Raw genomic sequence first — 25,217 nt, forward strand, 5'->3', positions numbered from 1 at the left:
TTGTCTGGAGCTTGTAGGCTTTGAGCTGAGGGAGCTCTGGCTCTGTCTGTTCCTTTGCTTTGCAGTGCACAGTTAAACAAACACGAGCGGGACTGGGGGCAGATTGAGGTGGCATTTTCATCTCCCTGTGCTCCAGCAGTCAGGGACCAGCGGAGAATCAGCAGGGAGCTCTATCTCAGATGAGCATCCCCATGACTTAATGCCTTCACCGTTCTGCTCCTGGGGTGATACCATTTATGGACTTTTCTCAGGACAGGGCCTAACATCTCAGCCAAGTGCTAAATAAGTAACAGAAGGATGATTTCATTCTTCTGTTTAATTTAGGTTTCACAATCTGCAAGAATATCACCCTGAGCCTTCTCCCCCTGACTTCCCAAGCTGATTTTTATTGCTCTCCCATCACTTTTTCTCTGGGAAGCTGGGCTGTGATCCTGCAGGAATAAAAGAGCTCTGCACCCATGCAAAGCCCATGTTCTTGGCACTATCAGGAGCTAAGCTGTTTGTCCACATTCAGCATTAGATTTACATGGGACAAGAGAGGCTGTGTTCTAGAAAACAATGTTTTCACCAGAAGTCTGAGGAGTTTCCAACTTAGGGCTTTATTTGTATTTTAAATTTAGCATTTGCAGATGTTTTATAGGCATCCAACTATTTCAACAAAATGATCACTTGACAATATGATATTGCTAGCCTTGAACTTGGGCCAGATTGCTTTGTTTACATAAGACCACCTGCAGCCATGGTATATTTTCTGACCTTCTATGGAGAAACAAAACTGTGAGTAGGGGAGCATTACTCAGGTCTTTTTTGGTTCATGAATGAAGCCCACTACAACATGTACAGCGGGGTATGAGAAGGAGATGAATTAATCATGACACGCTACAGAGAACGAAGTGCTTGCCATTCATTTAACAGTCAATCAAGTATCTGAGAAACTATACGCCCCTTTGTGGTACAGGAGCACACGAGTCCATCCCAGTCCTACCAGCAGTGACTCAGCGGTGGGAGGCATAGTGTCATGGGTTATTCCTGTTCATTTGGCCTATTTCAAATTTCCACGAAACATTGACAGAGAATTAAAAAACAAAAGGTCCACTCCTGAGCTGAGCAATGGTGAGGTGTGTCTTGCCAAATGCTATTTGTAATGTCAATGTACAAGTATATCTGCCCATCTCATGTTCCTTTACCTTTGCGCAGAAATTAAACACTGTCAAAAAGGCAGGTCTTTGCAGAATGCAAAGGGTAAATCAGGAACATTTACTAGACCTTTGAGGAAAACATCCTCTCTTCCCGCAGAAGTACCAACCAAACTACCTTGTAATATAAGTACAAGGTGAAATGTTAAACACCACTGTTTCTTAACAATATATGACCTTGTTTCTGAGCAACTGAACTATGGGTAGAGTCCAAGTGTCTCTCTGTAAGAGGTGATTGTACTCAGAACCAGCCAAAAAATGTTAAAGCACGTAAAACTTGATGTGTGAATCTTATTGCCATCTGGCCAGTGCAACCAGTTTGCTTATATTAAAGTTCATGAAGAGCAAGGGAAGAACCTCTTGATTAGAGTTGGTTCACAATAAGAATTTATTCAGCAGCTCCAGTCTTGTCTTTTAATGGTTCAGATAAAATAGGTTATTCCCAGTCTAAATTATTATCAAATTTTGTTTTGCCTAACCAGTTCATAATCACTGAGAAAAACTAGAGTCTGGTTAACACATTTGTCAGAATGTCCACCTGTCTTTAAGGAGATGGTCAATAGGCCTGTAAACTCAAACCACAGCAGTCTGATTTTGTGGGTTTTGTTTAGTTGGTTGGGTTTTTTGTTTGTTTGTTTGTATTTGTTTGTTTGTGTGGGGGTTTTTTTTGTGTTTTTTTATTGGTTTGTTTTGTTTTGGTTTTTTTTTGTTTTGTTTTGTTTTTGTGAAAACACAGTATGTCATCCTTACTGTGTGTCTGATCTTCACTGCTCTAGCACAGTATTGGCCCTGATCCTGCAACCCTTATGCATATGCACAAAAGACATCCAAATCAGTGGGAGCAGAGCAAAACTTCCCGCAGGATTGTTCCCCAAGAGCTGTTTGCTGTGAAACGTGATGACAACAGCTCTTGCTTTTGCCTCTGCAGAGGACTTGCTGCTACCAATGGGAAAGCACAAGGTTTGAGTCCAGCTGGGAGAACGTTTCCCTGGTGTTTCCTTCCAGCTGTGTATAACCACATAGTGGTGAACGACCCAGGAGCCCTGTGCTCTTCCCAGAGCCATTTTGTGTGTCTGAGAGTTTAAATGAAGGCTTAGAAAGCATATCATGAGCACAAATGTATCTCCAGGCCTTGAGGGCGTTTTGATTCTGAACCTTGGCTACAGGAATGCCCTGGGTACAACACAGAGAGTCCGGACTGAGTTAATTGAGTGAACCCACTCTAGCAGCTGGACATCACTTGGCAGACACAACATGTGCCGGTGCCACTCTCTCTTTCTCACGAAAATCATTGCTCCCCAGCCCGCCGGCCTCTTTTCCCTGAAATGATTGTTTCTTTGATTCACAATGTCAGTTTACTCTTTACTTGCTCCTTTTACAAATATCTTTCTTACGCCCCCTTCATTTCCTTTGCCATCTTGGCCTGGAAATGGGCCTCGATTGTTTCAGCTCACACAATCTGAGCAGAGATGAGCTGCAGCCAAATCTCCCGTCTTGGGCTAATTAATGACACAGTAGCACAGTTTCCCCGAACAAAAGTCTGTCACATTCCCCGAGTTCACATGTTAGCCTTTGTGCGAATCGAGAACTGACAAAGCACTACCCCAAACCTGTCTCTCCATCGCTTGTATTTCCCATTTAATCTGTTTCTCCTTCCTCTCTAAACTCTTTTCTCTGTCTTTCAGCAAGTGTGAAACAATTTCCTCTTTTCACAGGGGCCTAGTGGCAAGCAGATTAATGAACCCTTAACACAACACGGAACGCTGCTGCCAAAAAATGTATGAAATGCATTCAGCAGTCCCCACAGTGCACTGTGTGAGGGACAATTATAGAAAACAAAAGCTGCGGAGCAGTTCACTTAGGTTTCCAGCAGTCTGAAGGGTTTGTATCAGACCTACAAAAATGACCCTGACTTTGCTTTTAATTTTTATTGGTCAGCACTGGGTACCTTTTATGACTTTAAATGTAGCAGAAGTCAGGTCGAGTGGTAGGAACCTGCAGCCTCCTTCATTCCTGGTGCAACTGCTCTCCAGCTGATGATTTGACATCAGGGACAAATTCAGCTTGCACTACCCCCTGACATTAATGTGCTTCTGCTTGAGCTCTCTGTATTGTCCTGAACTGGAACTTAACGTTTTGTATTTCAGAGGGGCTTTAGGGGCGAGATCCTTTGATTTCTCACTGGCCTTTGCAGTTCCACACTAACCCTGCCCAATGGCTCTATATACAATATTTGGAAAATAGCTTGCTTTCTTCTTTCTTTCTTTCCCTTTCTTTTTTTCTTCTCCCCTCCCTCCTTTTTCCCCCTTTCTTTAATGAGCCTTTGTTGGTCCAGCTTGCTCTCTCAGTCTCTTAACACACTTGTGTGTGGAACACTAACTCCTTGAAATGCGAAACAGATGGATGAAGTGTGGGACTCGGAGATATTTGTTTTGGAACAACGCTGCACATCAGTGTCTGTGGAAGAATTTCCAGCAGCTGGGTAAGCCCGCTGAGAGTTTCCCAGTTTCAGTACAAAAGAGAGTCCCCCAAAGAACTTTTGGCGGTCCCCAGATCTCCCCCAGGGAGTTTTTGCAGCTCATGAAATGCAGACTTTGCACTCCCAGGCTGACATACAGTACTTGCAAGTTCAAGTGCTAAAGGTGAAGTTATTTTATTTTGGGGAGTTTCAGGCATTTTGTTTGCTTGTTTGCAAATGTTCAAGAAGTGATGTGATTTTAAGGGCTGTATTAACAGTGTTTTGGACAGCAGCTTCCATACTAACAAATAAAATTATGCTTTGTAGCCACTAATGACTACAGCCTCCCAACACTCCTGTGGAAAAAAAATAAAAGCAGCCTGGTTAATCACATTTTGTGTATGGGAACACAGAAGGTGAAATCCAGGTCCCAGCTGAAGTCAAAAGGAAAATTCCCTTGATTTCAGTAGGGCCAGGATTCCACTGACTGTGATTAGGAGGCTGAGTCTGCAAATCCTTACTCAGAGTCTGGCCATTACACAGACAAGAAGCCCATTGTAGCTGTGCACTCGCATAAACAAGACTTAGTGGGAACGGGTTCTCAGACCTACGTTTTTATTTTCAAAAGTGGTCACTGATTTGGGATGCCTGGCTTGAGACACCTGAAAAGGCTTTTTCACTGTCAGGGAACGTTCGTGCCTGAAATCCACCAGAGCTGGACGTAAGGCAACACCTCCAAAAAGTCAATCTTGGTTTAGCAATCACTCTCATAAAACTTTGGCTTTTTTATGTCACTGTGAAAGGCCAAGAATAGCAGACTCGGGATTTGGGATTCCTTGTCCTTGGGACTATGTATAAATACTTTACATTTATAATTTATTTTGTGGATATTGGAAGCATGTGTCAGGATGGTTATGCTTATCTACCATGAGTTGGAGTGTTCCCCAAGCGAGGCTGTTAGCCACATCCCTAAGCTGGAATATGCCCGCAGAGACAAGTCACCATGAAGCAATCCATGTAGAGGTGACTTGAGGTTTCTCAAAAAGTATGCTATGCAGCAACAATCCTCAGGCACTGCTGTCCCCACATGCTTCCCAGAGGGACAATGGCAGGTTGTAACGTGGACCTGGGGGTGCAGAGCTGAGATGAGATGGGGACTGTGGGAGCATGAGAGTAGAGCAAGGGGCTTCAAAGGTTCAGAGCACTGCATAAGGAGCAGGAGGGTGACTGTGGGAGGAAGATTTGCTTTCTTTCAACATCAGATTCCCCCCTCATCCCTTTAGCACAGCACATCTGAGCTCAGCCTGACTTTAGTGGCTTCATCCCGCAATGACGTCTACCTTCTGGTGGCCACTGTTCTGCATGGGAGACCAGACACCTGGGCCCCACAGTGCAGGGAAGACGAAAGAAAAGCTGTAGAGACATCCGATCTGAGCCCAGGGAGTACACCTACACAGCATGGGCAGACATGTACGGACCTTGGGCTGGGTGAATCCCTGGTTAGCTGTGCAGACAGCACTGCTGCACCTTTGGAGCTGCTGTTAGTAAGCCAGCAGGCAAGGGAGAGAGATTCTGTGGTGCACCAACCTTGCCTGGGCACCCCAGCAGGCACCCATTGAACATGGTCCCAAGTTCAGCTATTTAGAGTATTGCTGCATTGCAGCAGTTTGCTGTCAAGACCCTGCAGAACCAGGGGTGCAAGCAGAACTTTATGATCTGGGGAGCCCAGAGTTGTTCTTGGTGCCCTCGTCATCTTCATGCCCAACCGCTACCTATTTCTAAAGCATGTTGTGATATATGGTGCAAGCTTACAGCACATCAGCTAGCGTGTGGTAACTTGTGCTTGCACATGGCCCCATGAGGTAGCTGTGGTAAGCCCTTGCATTAAATATAAAGTAGCTTAACTGTCAGAGAACGAGGGCTGGACTGTCTTGCATCTATCATGGCTTGCAAGCTCACAGTGTGATCGTGGAGCAGCTGGTATGCTGCAGATTTTCACCTTAGCATTTCTTGTGGCGAGCTGTTCATGTGGCTAGACCCATGGAGAAAGCACATGAACTGAAGTTGGGCTATTGAAATTCCATAGGGCAGCACCTCACTCATACACACACACACACACACACATATATATAGGGTTTCTTTCTGTGGATTCCTGCTTTCCAGGAGATTAAGATCAGCTGAACCAAAGCTGACAGTGAAACTCTGCCAAAACTGGCAAATGACAGACAAAAGTCAGTTATTGGCTCTGGTTTCTGGATCTCTGTGAATAACTGTACTTGTTTCCCTAGTACCTTTACTGTGCAGATATCAGAGGGCCTCACAAAGTATTACAAGCACATTTTATGTGTGAATGCAACCGATTTAACACCCTTGCCTTTAACTCAGGCTGCAGTCTGATATAACATTATTGTAATTTTCTTAAGGCCACACAGAGGGTGAGAACTGATGGTAGGAGGAGATCCTGGGTCCCCTGACCCTGGTCTGTGCTGTTCAAGCACCTTCCACTGGCTCCAACCTGGATCTGAACCTTGTCGAAGTTTCAAGTCTATTTTGCCTGGTCTGACTTGGCTTAAGAAAATATTGCTCAGGCAGCAAGGGTGGATTGACAGGGGCATTTATGATGAACTGACTAGAGACTGATTAGAAAATATCAATGGCAAAGGAATGAACAAGGAGCTGATGCAAGTGACAGGCTGATGAGCAGTGACTGTAACGAACATGGTGGAGAAGGGGTCCTCTATACCAAGGTACTTAGACTAATCTTTCCCCAGGGTGTTTATTTTACAGTGGAACCCAGTGGAAAAACAAGGGCCCTGAAAGCAGAGCTCTCCAACTGGGACATTGGTATTTCCCTGTCTACCTCTTGACTCTGTAAATTTTTGTTTTCTCCAACACAGGCTCATGTAACTTGGCCCATTGTGTGCTGTGCTGGGCTCAGCCCTGGGGCATGAGGTCTGTGCTGTGGCTCCTTGGATGGAAGGGAACTGAACGTGGGTTAACCAGGCTGCTGCCATCGTGCCAGTATTGGGCAGAAGCTCAGCAGCCATTAAATTAAAGAATGAGAAGGTAAGTCCAGTAGATCTTATCTCACAGATACTGGATCCTCCAAACTCTGAGAGACTCTAAAGTGTTTGGATTTTGAGAAGGTGACATGGTCTGGGCTGGCTGTAGGTGCTTCACACTGTCATGAGCTTTCCAGTTCTCTGGGGAGGGGAGAGGTAGGAAGGGACCATTTTCTGAATGTGCCTACATCCCCTTGCCATCTATATGGGGAGCTAGAGCTCTGAAGGAAGATGTGAGGAATCGCCCAGTGAAAGCCTCCTGTTCTTTTGGCACTTCAATACCTACGACAACTAAAGGAGACATGCCAGCTTCCACCCAGACCTTCAGGAGCAGGGTCCTGAGAGGCGAGGTGCGTGTGCCCAGTGCATTGTCTTTCATGGCTGTCTCATGGAATCAGGTCAGTTTTATTCTCATAGCCTAGATTAGGCTTGTGGAGGTGAGCCACATTTAATAGATGCAGTTCGTCTTTTTGCCAGCTTCAAACCATGCTGTTATTGATGTTAGTCTGTTAACATAAACTTATTCATAAGGCCAAAGAATGTGAATCTTTTATGGGAGGTGGAAAAGATCCTTGGACCAGGATCAGTTTGAGTTCACTGTTTCTTTCTCTCTCTCTTTTAATAAGAAAAGATAAGAAATGTTATCTACTTATTACTTATGTGTTGAGCCAAGACTGGCTGGAGAGCTCAGAGAATGACACCGCATGCTTTCGTGAAGCCCCTCTGAGGATGATGAATGCAAAGCACTACACAGAGACCAGCACTCCCATTTTGTTCTTTCTTGAATTTTGTTGGTTTCCATGCATTTATGGTAATAGCGGATTTAGTGTTTTCACAGTGCATTCATCTCTGATATCTCTGAAAAGTGGGCCTGAGTTAAGGAAATAGCCATGGGCAGGACCATCAGCTTGTCTCTCTCCTGCAAAATTGTCCATCAGGCAAAGTGAATAGCTGGAGTGTTCAAATCCTCTGAATGGTAGATTTCATGAGCTCTGCTGGTGCAATGGTTATAACCACATATTAAAAAAAAAAAAAGAAAAAAAGAATTAATTTGTGTCTGGACACAACAGAGTTGATATTGCCCCTTATTCTAGTTGTATCTATTTCACTACAGATGCATAGTTTTTTCCAAGTCACTCTGGCTGTGTTTGGGTGCTCAGCAGAAAACAATTGAAGGCTGAAGCACTGTCTCCTTAGATCCATCTTGGATGTTAATGTAAGGAGAGTTTTGTTGTTTGCTCATTCAAAGATGTGCTTCCACACGATGTCACACATGCAAGTCCTCTCATGATTTCATTATGTAGAGTTCTAGCATTAAGCCAAAGCTAAACTCTTCGAGGTAGAGCTTTTCTGAAAGAACAGTTTCCTATCGAATAAGTGTGGCTTAATCATTATTATATATTTTGCAGGAATGTGTCAACTCTGATGATGTTTTCAAAGATAAGAAGTTGAAACGAATAATTGTGACACTAGAATTCTATTTCAGTAATGCTGAAACATTTTGTCATAGTAAGAAAAATCTTTATTACCTTCAAAGATAAAAAGGTTTGCTATGCCACTGGTATTTCAATTAATTTTATTTAGACTCTTGAGTCATATTAAAAACTGTTAATATTATGGTGATTATTTTACACATAATATTTAACAGACCTATATTTGGTAGTGCTCAGATAAAATATCTTAATGGTGCTCATTATTTCTTTTTTACTAATTTCCTTTCTGTGAGAAATATCTGGGTTTTGTTCCAATAATCACAACACCAGGATTTCCCAAAGGATAGGCATTCTGGTTCATCACTGTCATCACATGAGGGACCCTTGTTCATGACTTGGACATGTGGATTTGTTCCAAGTGCAGCACAGGCTCCAGAAGTCCCAAATCCCCAGAAGCTCCAAAAGCCCCAAGAGCTTGCCATCAAAGTGGAAGACAAGGGTCACCAGATGGACAGAGACAGATGGAGAACTGCAAAGAAACCAGGAAACACAACAGGTCAGTCTGGTGGCAGCCATCTCAGTGGTTTCGCCTTCAGCTCAAACTCAGATCTTGCAGACCTGTCTTCGTTATGTTACCTTTAACACTTTCATGTCTGGCCGTGACCAAAGACACTCTTATCTGGCCATTTTAAAAGGCCTATGCACCTTACACTTAGGTCTTCCAACAGTTCTGGATATGATTTTGACTCACCTTTGTGAGGTCAGAAGCTCTTGATAAGAGATATCAGGACTCATTTGTAATTTTTTCCCCTTCACATGGCTTTTCTATGATATGTGAGAAGTTAAGCCAGAAAAGGTATTACATACATATAGTAATTAATAGTAGTTGTTTGAAAAATGCCAGAACAATGTACATTATTTTTAAGTGGAAAGTTTGAACTAAAGATCTGTGTTTTATATAGATGTGGCATGCATGGCTGGCTAGTATCTAACCCTTGACCAAAAGTTCTGGGCTCTCAGAGAAGATTGAGGATGTAGCGTTGGTCAATACCATTAAACACTTTCATTTTCCAATGACAAATGACCGTGGGGAACTAGAGATTGTGTTGCCTTACAAGACACAAAGGTAATTTTTATGCTTGTTAACTTCTTCCCCTAGAAGGGATTATTATCAACGTTATTTGGCCAAAAGTGAACAAAAAAGCTTATGATGGAAGAAAACAAAAATGTGCTTTACAATTGTGAAGAGCAACAGGGTTGATGCTGGCAGCACTGCTGACAGCATTGCACTGTTGAACAGCAGGAAAATGTGAACTTTCTTATTATGTGGGTGAGCCGTGTCAAAAACCAGTACAGATTCTGAGAATCAGAGGATATTCACTAATGTTGTGTGTTTCTGGTTAGATGGTATTTCTCTAGGTAACAATAGATTTCTTTCCTGAAATACTGTGCTACAGGAACAGATCCACACATCTCTAGCTGGTAGTTCATCCCCAGGTGGGATCTTCTGAAGGGTGTCCTATGGAAATGAGAGATGAAAACTCTGAATTTCACTGGAGTCAGCTGTGGTTCTGCGTGCAAGTTTCCCTTACAAGCTGATTTGAGGCTGATGAAGTGGTGACACCAGATTGGATGTGTTTCTTCAATATCTGCTAAGATTTGGCCTAACACAACTTCAGTGAGAGCTCTATGTATGTGAAGGCTTGAGTATCATAATCCAAACAAAATACACTGTGGTGAAGTCAGTTCTGGGGTTAATCATGTTAGCCAGTTAACCATGGGTTTAGTCTATTGTGGAAGGAGACAGAAAGAAACGTATCCATTCACAAACTGGAACTGCTGCTGCTATTTTATTAAACATCTGCATTTCGAATGCCAGCAGAAGCTGCTGTTTGAGCATTTTATTGGGATTAAATGCTAAGAATAAAATAAAGATTGCTCCATTTAAAATCTACTACAGGAACTTGGCAGGTTGAAAGAAATCAATTTGTCGCCAGAGATTTTCGTTAAGTCAGTTACAATGAGAAGATGAGGACTTCCGCATCTTTAGATCAACAAAAGGAATAAATCATTGCAATAGCCGGGGTTTAGAGTGTTTAGCCCTTGCAACACTTTTTAGTGGGGCAATAGCCATCAGCTGACTTGAAAGTGTATTTTCACCAAGAAACCTTAAGAGCAGTTGAAACTAATCTTGGCAATAAGGATTTAGTCTGGCTTGCATGCCATATCACTCTATCAGGAAAAGCTAGATGAGTTATGTAATTACATGCAAATGTTTCTCAGGATTGACGTTTCCTACTTTCAGACTGAAAAAAAGGAAAAAAAAGATATGTCTTATTCTTCAGATGCATTCATTAAAGAAATAGAAACTTCTTATTTTTTTTAAGGGTTTGTTTTAGGGAACTCTGTCCTCCGAAATCCAAAATCAGCCTTGGAGATTTGCACATTTTCTCTGAATGAGTGCCTCTTCCAAAGAGCATAAACATGCCAGCATTTGAAAGTAATTATCAGAGATATTTTAAGAGGAAATCAGGGACATGTTGTGGGAATGGAGGGAGATATTTCTCATTCTTCTTTACTTCTTGGGTTATGTTGCACAGACATATGTTGCACATAGAATGAAATTCACTCCTGTGCAGAAAGTCGGCACAAGGCAAATAGATTTTGCTTGAGCCTGAGGGTTAGATTAGAATTAAGTGGTGAGTAGGTCCAATGCCACCCCTCAGTATAAGTGTGAATTTTATTAATTAAAGATGTTCCATTGTTCTGAGCCGGCACTATCCCACTAACACTCCCAACACAACACTCAGACCTGTCTGATGGGGTAGAAGTTTTGAAAGCCAGGAGTGTTAGATGGGGTTGTCATGTTGTCCCTTGTTATAAAGATAAATTCCAATTTTGGAGAAGATCAGATGTGAGATTTTCTTAAGTTGAGGTTACTCAAGTTGAAGTTGTGATCTGAGCTTTTGATTGCACTGCATTAAAAGCTACTTCAGGTCCTGCTCCTCATAAAAGGTGTTACTACTCTTGGCCACACTCTTTTGTTGCCTTTAAGTCAAAACAGCTTATTCTCAGTCAAAACATGTTCTCTACAGATATAAGAGGAGGATAATAGAGGCTTTTTGTTCTTTATATTAAAGCATTATTTATAGAGTTTTGTGCCCTTTTTCACTGCTTCATAAAGAAAATTTGGGTATTTTAACTTCGTTTATTTATTTATCCCTTCTTCTTATTTGTTACAGACACAAAAGCACGGAGAACAGGGTACCAGCATATGGCTAAATATAATAATAAATTCATTTACAACTAATACTTGTTGTGGTGAAGGTTACTAGCTCAAACTACCTAGTAAGACTTCTGTGAGCAATAGTAGACTGTGGTACGCTCTGAAGTTGAAGGCAGCTGTAAAGACTTCCTGTGTGTTTAGATTTCCTGAGAAACTGTAAGGCAGAAGTGCGAGCATTAGCTCTTCTCTGGGAGAAGCTAAAGGGACTTAGCACGGCTACAGGACACAGTGTGAAGCCCCTTCAGCATGCCAGGACTCCGCCTTTTGACTTTCAGCCATCCCAGTCAGACACTTTCCAAGCCACTGCCTGCACTGGAGCCTGCTGATGCTCCAGTCCTTGTAATTTAAGTGCTCCCAGTCAGCCCCTCTGGGATCCAGAGGTGACGAGGGAAAAATTAACACAACAGCCTTGCAAATCTGCCATGCAAGACAGAAACCTTCCAGACCTTGGACCCAACAGTCAGCCCCATCACTTCTGACTCTGCAGCCAGTCGTGGTTTAACCCCAGCCAGTAACAAAGCCCCACACAGCCACTCGCTCACTCCCCTGCAGCAGGATGGGAGAGAGAATCAGAAGAGTAAAAGTGAGGATCCTTAATAAGTAAAGCAAAATCTGAGCATGCAAGCAAAGCAAAATAAGGAATTCATTCACTACTTCCCATGGACAGGCAGGTGTTCAGCCATCTTCAGGAAAGTCAGGCTCGATCACGTGTAATGTTTTTTTTGGGAAGACACATGCCATCACTCTGAACATCCTCCCCTTCCTTCTTCTTCCTCCCAAATATATACTGAACATGACGCCATGTGGTATGGAATATCCCTTTGGCCAGTTGTGGTCAGCTGTCCTGGCTGTGCCCCCTCCCAGCTTCTTGTGCACTTGGCAGGGCATGGGAAGTTGAAAAGTCCTTGACTACTTAGCAACAACTAAAACATTATCAACATCGTTCACATTCTAAATCCAAAACATAGCACTACACCAGCTACTAGGAAGAAAATTAACTCTTACTCAGCTGAAACCAGGACACAGCCCCAGGATACAAAATCCCTCACCCAGCAAGTGAAAGCCCCAGCTGGGACCAGAAGCCTGAGCTGACTCCTGTGCAAGCGCAGCAAGTCATGCCACCATGTTCCTGCTAGGACCACCTGTGCTGCCATCATCACATGGCAAGGTAGGGCACGGATGAATGGGAGAGCAAGGCAGAGACAGAGTCTTCATGACTGGGAGCCATGACTGCCATCACTGGGGAAGCTCTGCCAGTCTTAACAGTGGTGGGAGACTTTTGCCATTTGAGGTAAGTTCTAACAAACAGGTAAGATTAATGAATAAGAAAGCTTCAGAAGGAGCTACATCCCACCTAAGCAGCTCTCTCCAGTGTAAAGGCAACCAGCCATGTGGGGAGTCATGGGTTTGTGAGCACTTTGATCTGCTTCCGTCGTGTTGATACATCTCCTTTCAGTAATTCCAGCCTGGGCTGGCAGGGCCAAATATAGTTCAGATAATGCTATTTTTAAAATATCTCCATTAACTTCAGGAGTAATAGCATGTGAATGAAGAAATCTGTTTCCCATGGTGAACCAAAGAGTTTTTCTGGGAAGTCAGAGTGAGGAGGAAATAACCTCAATGAACCAGTTGATCAGGCCTAAGATAACAGGCATTTCAGTCTAGAGCACTTCCATTTGCTTTGTTAATTTATCCTCATATCCAATAAAGAAATGGATAATTCAACAATGAGTCATTATTAGGCATAGCAAAGCCAAAAATGTATTAGCTGGCAATTCTTAGGCAGTTAGCAGTCATTTGGAATACTGTTCTCCCAGCAGATGCTTTCTCTATTTGTGTAATTTGTGGAAATCCTAGAAGGAGAAAAAAAAGAAAAAGTATTTTTGAGGCAAAATCCTCTGTAGGAAGACTGAATATTTTTATTTTATTAGCATTGTTACTTTTTTCTGTTGGCTTTTGCAGGTTCACGCACTGCTTTTAAGACTGAACTTGGTAAAAGGCTGAACTATGTGCCTTTAAGATAAACCATGGGGAATTAGTATCTAATCAAGCAATGGATTGTCCAAGCACTGTTTGTCCAAGCATTACACAGACAACATGTAATGCTTAAAAGGTTGTGAATTCTTTCAGTAGTCAAGCCCAAATATTTCATATGATCAAATTAAGAAAATGTGAGATTTTGTGCAATGGGGTAGAATGAAGAAGAATAGCTACACAGACAAATTGTTTTAAAGCTTTCTAGGGACTACACAATAGCTCTGGGATCCCTCGGGTAAAAATGAAATAGCTACACCTTAGGAATATAATAGAAAGATATTATCAACTGTGGTTTATAGGAGATAGAAAGAGGATCCAGTCAGACTTCCCACGGAATATGTGAATAATCTATGAGAAAGACTGAGCCCATTAAGGGTAACTACACAGTATATGCTAAACCTTGATAGATGTTACACACTATTGGAAGTCAACTACTTTTCTTTCTGGATAGCCTTTTAATTTATGCTTTAATATAATATTTTAAAAATAATTCTGACTGTACTGGCACTTCTGACACACAGACCATCATTTCAAATCCTTTTATCAGCACATGTATCATTTTGTCTCATACTAGTAATAGGATGGGAGTCAAGGAATATCTATAATTTCACCTCATGCCTCTTAGCAATAATGGAGTTACGTGTTGCAATGAAATACTGTATAGCTCACTATTTATTGAATGAGGCCAGAGTACTGAAGAAGCTGGGTCAATGAGTGTTTCATGCAAAGAACATAAACAGTCTTGGGATCAAGCTAAGGGCTCCTGTGTCTCACTGAGATCCTGAACCTATAGGCTGCAGTCCTGTCCCCTCTGGTATTTTCCTTCTGTCCCTATAAGCGGTGAATCTCTGTTATGTGGCTGGGGTTGGAACACTCCCCTGCGTGGGAAAGGTGCATTCACTGTGCTGCAGGGAAAGAGGAAACCCAGCGAGGTGTCCCAGGTCTTGGCCAGGCTCTGTCATTGCTAACAGTGGCCGCAGATTGTGGTGGGAGGTGGCACTGCAGCTATCACTGCTGCAATGAGCTGTGTTCAGTCTTCTCTTAGAGCCTCCAGGGAAGAAGTGGAAGAGGTCTGCAGCAGCGGGTGCTGTGAGCGGGAAGTGTAGTATGGGGATGTCAGACTTATCCTTTTCCTCTCACTTTCCCTGTTAAAACCGCACAGTGGTGCTGGCCAAAGCACTTTTTGACTAATGTGTTGGCAGCGCTGAAGCACATTCCCACTGTACCACATCTCTTCAGGCACTGGACAAGGCTTGAAGTGTACGAGAGAGGATTTGACCCAAGGAATTCTCTTGGATTTAATATTAATTTAGCTGAGCCGTTTTGTCTGTTTGCTTTTAATGTTACTTTCTGGCAGTACAGACTATAGAAGCTAAGGACTCCTATTGTTGATATTGTCCAAAACACCCAGTCACCCTTCCTATTTTTTCTGCACCCCTCTGAATTTTTACCTGTTTTTCTGTACCTGTCCTTCTCTATCCAGCCTCCCAGAACTCCCTGTCCTTCACCCAGCTCCAGCCCACCACTGCAGATCCCCTCCTGTTCTTTGATTTTCCAGTACTCCACATTGATGCCAACTCTTACCATGTCCTAGGACAGGGGAAATGTGGCCACAGAGCACAGGTGGGGAGATAATTCTTTATTCGGTAGGGAAATATCTGTATGACCTGGTCAGGATGCGAGGACTGACATGAGCAGGAAACCCTGTGGTGCGATGTTGTTGAGACTCAAACTCCAGCATCTAATGAGTCTCCATGTAAACTTGTGCAAGCTGTAACTTTTCAAAGGCCCACAATGCAGTCAAATTTGAGTGAGTTTCCATCTGCAGAAGAAAAGAAGTAAACTTACCCAGCCTTCACCAGTAAGACAAGGCACAGGGTGATGAGTTCATAACCCCAGCTGAATGTACCTGTTTCCAGGGAGGACTCAGCACAGCTTCCTGGAGGAAAAGTATCCAGAAATCCATTTACTACAAAGGGAAAAAAAAGTATATCCACCCAAGCCCATTCAGGGAAATGGCTAGGTCATGTTGGTTAAACCTTTATGTAAGAAAAGTCAGCATGAGGTGGGCATTTGTTGAATATAATCCATCCAAAATAGCAACATTTTGGGGTATCTAAAACCTATCAAAATCACAGGGTAACAGTGAGAAGCTCAGCAAAATTTAGCTGTTGGTTATACCAACTGTACTAGCAGCATTGTATCTTGGTTCTCACAAATTTCATTGAAGTCTTTGCTCTAGGAAGTCTTAAATCCAGTTGATCAGACTTACTGAGCAAGATATTGAATATTCACAGTAGGAATTAAAAGCCAGGAATTGTGGCCAGCTTCAGGATTTGGTCTTTTCCAATAATCAGAGTTTGATCAAAGCTGACTTTCTACACTGCTGTTTGAGAAGGAGCCTTTGCCCCATGATGATGCTGAGGTATCTGTGAGGCAAAATAGTGGTCATGTAATCTTAACTTGTCCTCATTTCCAACTGACAAAATGTATTGAAAGGCACTAAAAATATGTGGCACAGTTTCTTAAGACCTTGTTTCTTGGAGCTGACTTCTGTAGTTTCTACAAGACTATTACATGGCTAGAATAAAGTCTAAGGGTTTCTTATTTAATCAAATGTAGGGCACATGATGGTCTGCAGAAATATGCTGGTGGTGGCTGGGTGGGAAACATAACGATTTATTGCTTTTAAAACTGATCCATGAAGCCCACCAGCTGTGAACATTAGGGCAGAAACCTGCACCAGGGAATACAACATGATGCATTGCAAAAAGAAGTCTCTGTTGAAGTCAGTTGATGGACTATGTGTTCTGGGGCTATGCACAAGCTTTAAAACAGGTGCCAGCAAAAAGAAAGCAAAAGCCAGAATCCAGCTGACAAAGGCAACATGAATTGGGCAATAAGACTACTGGTAACCTGCAGGAAGAAAGGCAAAGGGCAGTAGAAAAATATTGATTTATTAGTGTGAAGTGGAAAGTACATGGGCCAGGTCAAAACCACTTACTTTTCCAAGGAAGTTTTAGTTTGATTAGTCAATTATTTGCAGTGGGAGTAAATGTTATAAGGCAGTGGATGAAAATGCAGAGCCAGTGATTTCTGATTTTTAACAGTGCTTGCTTGCTAAGCATTCATTTTTTAATTTTGATTTCATGGCACTTGGATAAGAGAGAGTGTAGGTGGCCTTTCAGATTTGAGGAAAACCAAATAAATTGTGCTTCTGCTTGTTAGGACAAAATTTGTCGAATCCCTTGTAATGGCATGCCCCTTTGGAGCAGGTAGATGCTTGGCAGAAGGAAGACAGCTCCAAGGAATAGTTTCCTACTGATAGAAACTAGTATCTCCCAGTCAAGTAAGGCCTAAACCAATCAAAAAGTGTGAACCACAGATACCAGTGTATAATTCCAATCTTTGTACAGTAATAAGATTTCATGATTACTGCTTTGAAGGCTGCACTCTGGTCAAGCAAGATAAGTATTGGCAATTTCCCTGAGCCTGAATTCAGTAAGATATCACATGTCACGTTCAACGATGCTCTCTGTGTGCTGTGTCGAGATCAAAACCTGGACTAGAGTGTATCACACAGATCACACTGCTTGTTAGGTGATGGTGCAGTTAGGATGGCACAGTCTATTTTAATATCAGGAATATTCAGGCCTAGGGCTTTTGTGGGTCTGCAACTATAATTGCAGTGAGGTTTTGAAGAAGTTGTAAAGACCAGGTTTTTGCCTGATATAAATTGTCACAAGGGAGGAAGGATTCATTCTACTTATGTACAGCTGAAAGCTTTAAGGTGCCAGAGGAAGCTGCCTTTGAAACATCAGTAAATAAATAGGTAAAGCCCGTGTGGCCACTACCCTTTGCTTAGTGTCCTGACTGATGCTTGAGTGCCACCAAGGTTGCGGACCACCTCCCTGTCACATCTTCAGTGGGGGCACAATGCATAGCTGGATTTGGTATCAGACATGTCAAGTGCTGTAAGAACAAAGTTGTGTTTGAATGACAATGTGGGAGTAAGCATTTTACCAATAATCTGCTTACTAAATGCTGTGTTAAATCTCTCGAACATAACAGAAATCAGCCAGCATTAATGCACTTGTGAACCAAGCCTATTATCAGCAATGAGTTTAAAGATGTCTTACTATTAAAGAGGAGTCTCTTAGAGTTAAAACTGTAAAAATGTGTTGGGTTCCAGACTTTGACACAGTCTTCCAAGTAAAATGAGACAAACTGCTTCAAGTCTTTGTGTTGCTTGGGTAAAATCGGAGTCTTATATCTTCCATTGTTTCTTGCTCTGGAGGAAGGGGAGCAGAAGCTTCTTTTATAACTCCAAGGAAAAGGGAATGATCTGGATTGAGACTGCTAGTTATTGCCACGATACAAATAATAAGTACTTAATTCTTACGAAAATGTTACTGAATTCATTTGCAATAAATTAGCACTAGTTGTTGAAACGTTATAAAGGTTTTTTCTTTGCATTACAGTGATTAAAGCAGATAAATAAGAAGCTGGACAATTTTGTGTGTGTGGGTACTGTGTCTTAGGGCTGCCTCTAATACCCCCAGTGATCTTTCCATTGTTGTTAATGGGTATTTAATTGGGATTTATTTCCATGGAATTTTTGTACCTTCAGATCATTACAGCACCAGGGGAATTTTATAGCCATGGGGATCAACATGGTGTCTCTAGAGGTTCTGTTTGATGAATGAAGTTGGAAAGAGTTGACATATAGTTAGAGACCATTATCATTTAGAAACACTTAGAGAAGTGAGAGCAATCCTTTTCAAAAGGACCCTCTTTGTCCTATGCTGTCTGCCAGCCATCTCTTAAACAATCCAAGGAAGGTATCTAATATTTTCTTCTGGTTTTAATTGATCTTTCCCCAAAATCCTGTATGCCTTTTAAAAAAATATTTTAAAGTTTTAATTTATTTTATTTCAGAGAAGTGAAACTGAACGGAACCATCCATCTCTGGAGGAGACAGCTATTGCACTTTGTTCCTATATTTCCCCAGTTTATTAGAAAAACCATTGATCACAGATAGAAAAGAAGAATAGCTAGGAAATGGCAGCATTGGCATGTGACTCAGGAGAGGCGAAAGCAGTTCTCCATGCCACAGACTTCCTGTATGACCTTGGGAAGTTAACCTAATGCTCAGTGCAGAAGAAAAAACTGGGCTGCTTCTGCTTTACTAGGTAGAAGATTGAGTCAATATTTAAGACTCTGAATGAGCCATGCGTGCCATAAAACAACAAAGGCATAATAAACACAGTTTATCTCATCCTGTGGCTTCTGCAGTAGGATTACCCAAGATACTCACTGTGTTTCACTCAAATAAATCTTCAGGGGTGGGCTATTGCCACCTATGTACAAGTTTGGTGTCTTTAATGTTTTAAAATACGTGAAATTAGTAATGCTTCATGCGGTAAATTTATATAGTGAAGGAATCTTCCACAATACTCAAAGTAAGTCACCAATAATACTTGATGTTTAGCCAAATATTCAGTGTTTAGGGAGAATTTAGTCTGTTGTGATGTGGAGCTCTGGAGGACACACTGCTTTTGGCTTCCTGGATCAACAGGAGTCTTCTCATGAGGGAAGTCCTCATTCTTATTACTGGTACTGAGAAGAAGATAAAGGGACAAGGACACTTCGGTTGCCTTCTTTGGTGCTGATCAGAAAGGACACAGGAAACCATCTACTCAGGTGAATGGAAAACATAAGCTGTAGAGGCAGAGATACAAGGAAGAAAGGTTTAAGTGGTTCTTTGCTAAAAATTACATTCTTGTTTGTGGGATAAAATGGATTTTTAAAGAATCTGTTTACAATTGCATGAATTATATAAGTATCCATTATGTAATTGAATAATAGCATAATCTTCCGTAATGACAGGCAGAAGCCTTCTAATGTTTGGGACAGGACTGCTATTTTCTTCTTACTTGGATATCTTTCAGATCCATTGTTATGCAATTCTTTACATGATGTTTCCTTTCTTCCCTCTTTGAAATTCATCCATGCTAACTGGCTGTATTTATTCTATTATTATGCTTCCTTGAAAATGTCTTTTTCTTTATTTCCTATGTCTTGATAGCATTCCAAGCATACCATGCTGTGATGCTCTTTTTTTCTTGCTGTTGCTGGTTTGATCCTCTGGATCCAGTTCTTGCACCTCTACACCTGTTAGAGCTAACTCCAAATATGGGCTAAAACTATCTCCATGCAAGGTGAAACAAAGGTCTTTGAAGGACAAAGAAGAACTTTAGTGAGGCTGGTTAAAAGCTTACAAGGGATTTTTTTCCTTCGGTGGTTTGAATGGACAAGAAAGGCAACTCACATGAGTAAGCATTTGTGAGTTCAGTTCCTGGATCAAATAATCCATTGGTTTTTTTGAGTATACGCTACTGCTAGGCTGGTTATATTTTTCTTTGAAACGTGTTTTTGCTGGAAATTTTACTACTACAGTGAATTTTCTTGTTTCTTCTTTATTTTGACTGTTCCTTGGTAGCGGCATAATGTGCAGATTTAAAAAAAAATATTTCAGTGAATTAGAAATATGTTTAACGTTGATGGCATTTTTCATCTTCCTTTCAAACGCTGCTATACGGAGTTCATCTGTAGCAGGGCAGTCTTGTGGCTGGGATTTGGGGGGGGTATGCATCTCTTTTCAAAATTATGAAAAACATCTCATTTTGTGAAAAAAAATAAACCACAAGCCCCTTGGGAAGCACAGAGGCTTTCATTTCAAAACTGAACTGCTTCTGTCCACTTTTCTTGGAAAATCTTCAAGGAGCCTCCAGATTTTGAATGTTGATGTTTGCAATCTCCTGTAAAAGAAAATACCCCTCAATTTTTTAAAAAACATTAAATTATATACATATTTGAATATTCACATTTCAGTGAATTGCTGACCACAATGACATTTTTGTGCCCTGGAAGAAATTCGTAGCCTTTTTTTTTCAACTTCTATTTCACAAAGCCACGTTAAACATTTTCTCACAGCATTTGTTAATAACATAAGCAGGTTTATTCCACGATTGGGGATTTGTTTAGCCATAGGCTATATTAGATTGGCCACATGTGGTGTTCAGAGGGCCACAGTGGGGTACGTGTAACACCCTCTACAAGTAACACTGCTGCACTGCTGAAAAACAAGGGAGGAGGATGAGGGAGGGTTCAGAAGAGTCGATAATTTTGCAGTTTAGCTGGGTTTCTGGCGGTGGTGGTGGTTGTTGTTGTTGTTGTTTTGAGTTGCGTGTACTACGTTTGAAGAGAAAGCTAGGACTGGTTGGAGCCTTAATAAGAAATAAAAAAATTGGAGGTGAAAGGGCTCACTGATAAAAGAGCTGCTTTCATTTACTGCTCCAGGCATCTGCTGTAAAGGAGCCAAAGCGAATGTGCGAGCATCAGAGACAGTCGCAGGAGAGAGGAGGCAACAGTCAGAGCTGTGAGTAACTGTACATAAACATAATTTAAATCAAAACAGCTGAATAACAATTTAGGACATAAAAGGAAAGAGAAAAGGTGGAACGAAGTAAAGAAAAACAAACCCCACAAATTGACAACAGTCAAACGAGAGAGGAACGTGGAGGTGCAGCAAATGGAAGACGAAAAATCAAGCAAAGCCATCAGAGACCGGTGGTTCATTCCTATGGTATCCTGCGGTTCCCAGCTCAATTACTCAATAAGGTCTCGTGCTTTCCAGGCCAAGAGGAGCCCTGAAGTACCGAATCTCTCCTTCAGGCTTCTTGTCTTCAAACACAGGGCTCTTCACAGCTCAGCTTCCCCATACTCGCCTCTTTATGCTGTTTTCTGTGGCACCTCGCAGCCCTTGGCTCCTCCAGTGACCCACCATGCTCACTTCTACCACTGCCATCCTTCTCACTTGCCTGGCGCCACTCACGCTCTTTCCAGATAGGTCCTCCTTTCCCCCAGAAGCCCTCCCCAAACATTGCTTACTCCTGCTCGGCCCCTGCTGACACCCGTCAGCTGGAGACAGCCAGTCCCAGTGTCTTATCTATCGCTCATCATCTTGCCGTTCCATGTCACTGCTGTTGTCTCTTTCCAGGTTCACATAGGTCCTTTTACAAAGAGGTTTTCATCCACAATTAAGGCTCATAAGTCCTAACACAACAGCTGTTGATACACTACAGGCACCGAGGCCTTTGTGTCTTCTGCCTTTTCTGAGTCCCACCCAGTGTCACTGGCTGGTGTCTTTACAAATGAGTAAGTACAAATTTGGATTTTTTTCATCCTGTTAAATATTTGGCCTTGATGATACCACATGGCAATAAGTGCCACTGATGACTCAGTTTCAAATGTGTTTTCCTGACATTTTTATTAAATGTGGAGAGCAAGCAGAACACTGCCAGGTCAATGTGGCTAATGGAGAATGCTGTTGATGGGCTTCACAAAGACTAATTGCCCACTCCTTCAAATCCAAAAGACGTTGTTGTGATGGAACAAAGATTCATCTTTGTTCAGTGGCTGGAGAAGAATGGCAAGAGCAGAAGAAAACAGTAGGATAAAAGCGTGTCTCAAGCAGAGGCTGTTACCCCATACTTCTGAGGATGTTATTAAAGGCTCTGCAGTAGACCTTTCGTGAAATGTCTCCCTGACCCCAGTGCTGAAGCCTCCTTTGTGCCTGGAAGAATGAGGGCTTAAACCCTTTCCAAAATACTTGGGGTTTTGCTTTCTCATTAGTGCAAACATAGGTTTGCTTGCATTTTGGGCATGTTTCATTTCTCGGGTTTGTAATATGAGAAAAAGCTAAGAAACAAAATAATCCTCCCCCCTTTATGGGAGACACAGTGTTATTTCCCTCCCTGATCGATATGTCCAATTAGTCCATAAAAGTTCCTCTCTGCTAATTTGATATCCTGTTTTCCAGCTTCACCAACATCTGAGCCATCTGATCTGTGTGTGAGCATATAGTAGGATATGTGACAATATTTTTTTTCCACAGCAGAAATGTGTATATTTTTTCATGCATACATAATTAAAAATGGTTGAAAGCGACTTTGATTAAGCTTTCTCAAGAATTCAAACTAATGTTAATCGTATTTCAGGAGAGATCGTGCAATAATATTTTAAGCCAAAAAAGGGAGGCTGCTTAGGGAAAGCCACCATATAAGTAAAAAAAAAGAGCTCATGACTGGAAATATTTTGTTGTCTTTTATTTAGCCTATACTAACAAGTGACCGCTGTCAAGCAGTTACTAGGATAAATAATACATAATAGCAGGGCTAGAGAGAAATGAAGAGCCATAGACAAGGGAGGAGAATATTGTTTCATCTCAAAATTGAAATGAAACAGAGGCCAAAATCAGCGGGGTGGGAAGTCTGTTCCAGATGGCAGGAGCTGCAGAAGCTATTGCACCAACAGTAGCCAGCTTGTAGGAAGAGGCAGAGAGAAATAATCGAGTTTCATCCAACAAAGTATCAGGTAATGTAAGAAGGGGACTAAGCAGTGCCAAAGCTCTGACTGATGCTTCCTGAAGGGGATAGTCCCACAGTAATTGGGAGGGTCACTGTGACTCAGAAACCCGACGCTGCAGGGGAGGCGGGGGAGGCAAGAGGGTGAGCACTTTTTTCCTAGATGCAACACTGACTCATAAAGCCTTTTTTTCTTTTTTGTCTCTTCTGTTAAGTAAAAAATGATCTGGCATGTTCTTTTTCCCCAGAAGATTTGAAGAGGAGATTTTGGAGGGGCATTTCACAGAGCCCAGCAGACAGTCCCATGTCAGCCCAGGTCGGTATCCTGAGGCAGCTCCCCGTGACCCCCTGTTCTGCCCATGGCCGTGGGACACTGCAGTCCTGCCCGCAGGCTGATGGCATTGGAATAAAACAAAACAGAGGAGACAGGGTTTATCATTGGTGTTCTGTGTTATAGAAAGGGCCACAAATAATTATGGGAGGTGCCCAAAGTCATCCGTAGACATAGTGAGGATGGCAGAAGGGCAGTCTGGTGTTCAGACTGTGGGGTCATGTTTCATCTCCTGTGATCTACTGAGCAGGACTCACTCTTGGGAACCACTAGAAAAGGGGTCAAACCTGTAAAGGAAATTAGAAGTGCCTTTTTTTAAACTAAGAAAAATTTGCTTTAGTTGGGTATATGACTTCTTGTATCCCCTGTTCCTATATAGGAGATATCAAGTCTAATAAGGAAGGTCCTACACATCACACTGGCTTCCAGTACTTAAAGAGCTTCTTATCATGGCCCCTGATGCAGGGGTAAGGAAATACAGCAAAACTGAGGTTTTCCAAAGTCCACACTCCCAGAGATGCCACAGCTGGCACTGCCAGCTGTGTGGGCTCTGAACTCAGCTTGGCATTTTCTGGAGATGGTCATCAACCAGCAGTTTATGGCCAATCAATGTGTAAGTAGGGCTGATGTGGAGAGACCTTTGCCCACATTTGCCTCACACTGAGGACCCAGTTGACCTTAAAATTCATTTCTAAGTTTGAATAAGGTTGAGTAAGGTTTAGTCTTGGAGCTGGTAATCCAAAAGTCACTGTTCAGTGATTTCAACTGCAAGATGTCAGAATTCTTCATGTTCAGAAAGCCTCTTGCTAGTACTTTGCCATGTTTCTGCCTTACAAATCAGTTTCAATTTTGGAATCAAATCAGTTAAGTCATTTGGGGCTTGGCGATTTGACTTTGATTTCACATAATTTTAAAGAAGCTTGGATATAAACACTAACTTTTAAAGATGCCAGGCCTAACAGTTGGTTTAAAAACTGAACAATAAACACACTTATTAACTTGCCACAGAAGATACAGGCACTGAATCTGCATTAGTTATTTGGCAGCATCATGAATACTTTCCTCAAACTGATTTGATGACTAAACACTGTTTAGAACAGCAACCAATGCTGCTGAGAAAAATGTAACATTTAGGGCTATGAGCTCCTTACAGCTCATATTCCTTCCTGAAATTCTGTTCAGCTTTTGGCCTAAACTCTTAATGGAAAAAAAACCTAAGTGATAAATGCCTTTTGAGGCGATGCCAAGATCTTACAAGGTTCTGCTGGCTTCTTTATTTGTTTGATTTTATTTTTTACATCTAAAAATTATTCTTTTTAATTAAAACCTCAAATCACCTGACCAAAAACGTAAGTTTTGTCCTATTCAAGCAACTTTAAACATCTCAAGCATAATACTTTTTGACCAATTGGTCAATTAGAAGTATCATTTTTCTTGATGCGCAACAGGAAGACATAGAATGAGCTGAATGTTCAATGATCTGAAATGTTCAATGAGCTGAAAAATCTGTTTTGCTGGGCAGTGGGAAGACCTTGCAGGAGTCTCACCCCATTGAACTGAAAGGCAAACTGTCCTCTTAAAAGGACAGCATTTTCCAAATAGATTATTTTTTGTGCTTCACCCCCAATTTAGAAAGCAAGCAAACATGCATCTGATACCAGTTTTTGACCCAAGCATCTGTAGGAAAGAAGTGGAAACTTTGCTGCTCTTGATCAGACATATTTTCAAGGCTGCAGTGTATTTTTCAATAGCTGTATTCAGTTTAGTGCTGCCATCGCAGGGAAATCTGAAAGGAACAAGGTTATTAAAAAAAAAAAGGAACAGTAACTACTGTTTTTTGGCAAAACGTAATGATAAACAAACAGAAAAGGTCAAAGATAAATCACAGTTGCTGAAGGGACCTTCAAGACTTTACAGGCTTTTCTATTTACCATTTACCTCCTCAGCTCTGCCTTCTTTTGTCAAAAGTGATACTTTACTGATTTA

The sequence above is a fragment of the Nesoenas mayeri genome (assembly GCF_963082525.1).
Source record: "Nesoenas mayeri genome assembly, chromosome: 7".
Lineage (NCBI taxonomy): Eukaryota > Metazoa > Chordata > Aves > Columbiformes > Columbidae > Nesoenas > Nesoenas mayeri.